This window comes from Primulina tabacum, unplaced genomic scaffold (assembly GCF_025594145.1).
Source record: "Primulina tabacum isolate GXHZ01 unplaced genomic scaffold, ASM2559414v2 Contig534, whole genome shotgun sequence".
In the NCBI taxonomy this organism is placed as follows: Eukaryota; Viridiplantae; Streptophyta; class Magnoliopsida; order Lamiales; family Gesneriaceae; genus Primulina; species Primulina tabacum.
The window spans coordinates 77,665-80,688 of NW_027459777.1; the positions used below are offsets into that span (position 1 = coordinate 77,665).

A 3,024-nucleotide genomic window follows, 5' to 3' on the forward strand; every position below is an offset into this window, starting at 1 on the left:
GAGCCCGACGATCGTATTTCCATTCGATGAGGATAGGCCAAGACTCAGTCGACGGGTGAGAGTGTCTCTGATGTCTCCGCCGCCCAATACTGTGGTTACATGTAGATGGATCCACGGACTTTTTGAGTATGAGGAAAGTCATAATTAACAATCTGAATTCAATAAAAAGAGGAAAATGTATATGTTCATGATGAAAGGATTTATGTTATGAAATAATGAAAAGGAAAACGTTGAGGTTTAAGTTATGCATGTCATGAAAATGTTATTTTACATAAAAGTATTTTCACGGTTGCATGAGATTGTATACGTATTACTTGTTATCAAGATTATGGTGTGTTGAGTCTTTAGACTCACTAGGTGTAATGGATGCATGCGATTATGATGTTAATGTTACTGGGGGTCTTGATGGTTTACCTGACTGGACTGACGGTGCACATAATCCAAGGACCAACGCTTCTACTTTTCCGCATGATACGTGTGGTTTTTACGTGTTTTATTGCATTAGGTTGTGTGTGTTTGCATTGTGCATGCGTACATTTCGTTTACATTTGGTTCATTTTAGAGTAAAGCATATGCATTTGATCATTTCTCACTTGTGCATGACGAATTTGCAGGAAAAATGGCCGGAAAACTAAAATCGGAGCCAAGTGCCAAGCAAAGTTGATGATGTCCAGAAGGTATGGCGCTCGGGCGGTAGTTTTCTATCGACCGGGCGCGAGATTGATCTTCCAAAGAGGCAAAGTACAGAGAGTTCGGCGCTCGGGCAGTAACTTTCTACCGCCCGAGCGCGAGATGCCACAAGTCCCAAGCAGATTACAGTAGATGTGGCGCTCGAGCGGTAATATTCTACCGCCCGAGCACCGTTTATTTTTGGAAAAAATTCATAGCCAATTCCTTACCTTATGTGCTGAATGGGGATGATATAAAAAGGTAGGTTGGACGTTTTGGAGGGCATTCAGACGAGATTTCAGAGCCGCCACAAGCTTTGGAGAGACTTTTGCGCTTGGATTGAAGATTCGAGGATTTCCGGGCACCGTTCTTCGCGTTCTTCGTCAATTCTCGTATTTCTAATTGAGTTTTCATCTTTTAAACATTGTTGTGTTTATTTTAAATATGAATTCTAGTAGCTAACTTTTATTATTTGTTGGGACTTAAGGGGATCCTACCCCAAAACTTTGATATAATTAATTTACACTTCGATTTCTGATTTATTCTTGATTATACTATTGTTTTATCGTGTTGTTAGAGCGTAGCTAACTTTAACAACGTCTTTATATTGCGAGTGAGTTCGAGAGAATAACTTGTGATAGGAACGAGTAGTATAATCCGTGGATCTACAATTTACATAGACATATGAAATTGGATACGCGCCGATAGTCATAGTCCTTAGGATCGAAAACTAGGGGATTTCTTAAATCGACATGCGATTCACTCTTGATAAATAATTAAAGACATTTAATTACTTCATTGAGTCAAATTAGTTTGGCATAGCTCGAGAGAGTGTGTTCAATTGTACAGGAAATCCTCTCGGAAGCATATAATCACTATCGAACGAATTAATTAATTAACGAGGGGTAGGTGAACTGAAATTCCCAACAAATTCATTTCTCATTGAATTTTACTCAATATTTTAGATATTAATTCTCATTCATTACTTATTAAAGCATTTTATTTACATCTTTCTTTGAGCATAGTAGTATTAATTACTCAATCAAATTTTCGTTGCTAAAGATCTCATAACTGAAAAGAATAATTGTTAAATACAGTACTCAGTGGAACGATACTCGTACTCACTTACATTATACTATTACTTGACATCGTGCACTTGCGATTAATTTTCGAGCTTACAAAACCATATTTTTATTGGGGATTTTACTGTGCAAGTTTTTTTGCTCGATCAAGTTTTTGGCGCCGTTGCCGGGGATTGTTAATCTACAATTTTATTTTTAGTCAATTTCTTTAGCGTTATTTTATTTTTCTTTAGCTAACACTCCATATTTTATTCCAGATATCTTGTCTAGTGCATGCCAAAGTCACTTGACGTGGAGCTTGAGTTTGATCCTGAAATCGAAAGAACTTTCCGCAGGAGAAGACAACAGCAGAGACTAAAAGAACTGATGGAGAGGCAGTTGAATGATCAAGAGGAGGAACGTCGTGAAGATAGACATGTGGAGATACCGCGCCGCATACCCATGCTGGAATATGCCCAACCTTCTTTGGAGGGTGCACGCCCTAGCATTGTGAGGCCTATCGTGCGGGCAAATCACTTTGAAATCAAGCCAGCCATAATCCAGATGATTCAGAACACAGTCCAATTTGGAGGAACTGCAGTAGATGACCCAAACACGCACATCGCAGATTTTCTAGAAATTTGCGATACTTTTAAATTCAATGGAGTTTCTGATGATGCTGTTAGGTTGCGTTTATTTCCTCTCTTAACGTGATAAAGCTAAAGCGTGGTTAAATTGTTTGCCTGTAGGTTCGATCGCTACATGGGAGGACACGGCGAAAGCATTTCTCATCAAATACTTCCATCCCTCCAAGACCATGAAGCTGCGGGCAGACATTACAACATTTGCTCAATTTGATCAGGAATATTTATATGAGGCATGGGAACGCTTCAAGGATCTACTACGAAGATGCCCACATCACGAGTTTCCACTTGGGTTAGTCGTTCAAACATTTTATTATGGTTTGCTTACTCCTAACCGTACTAGGATAGATGCTGCTGCATGTGGAAACCTGTTGAGAAAAACCGCAGAGGAAGGATATGAATTGTTAGAGGAGATGGATGCTAGCAGCTATCACCCTCAATCTGAAAGAAACAACTAGCGGAAGAGTGCAGGAGTTCACCAGGTAACTGATTTTTCTGCAATTACTGCAAAACTTGATGCTTTAAACAGGAAACTAGACAGCTTGAATGTGGGTGGCACGGCGATGCGTCTTCAAGAGATATTCTGTGACAAGTGTGGAGGGGAACACTATGCGAAGGACTGTCAAGATGACAATCCATTTTATGTGCAA

At 39.6% G+C, this 3,024-nt stretch overlaps 1 non-coding gene across 1 annotated transcript; it reads right to left on the reverse strand.

Moving 5' to 3' along the window:
- Window positions 1-2,551: 2,551 nt before the first annotated feature.
- Window positions 2,552-2,657, reverse strand: LOC142534471 (small nucleolar RNA R71). The gene has a single exon (XR_012817070.1). It is a non-coding gene; the product is annotated as a small nucleolar RNA R71 (small nucleolar RNA).
- Window positions 2,658-3,024: the final 367 nt, after the last annotated feature.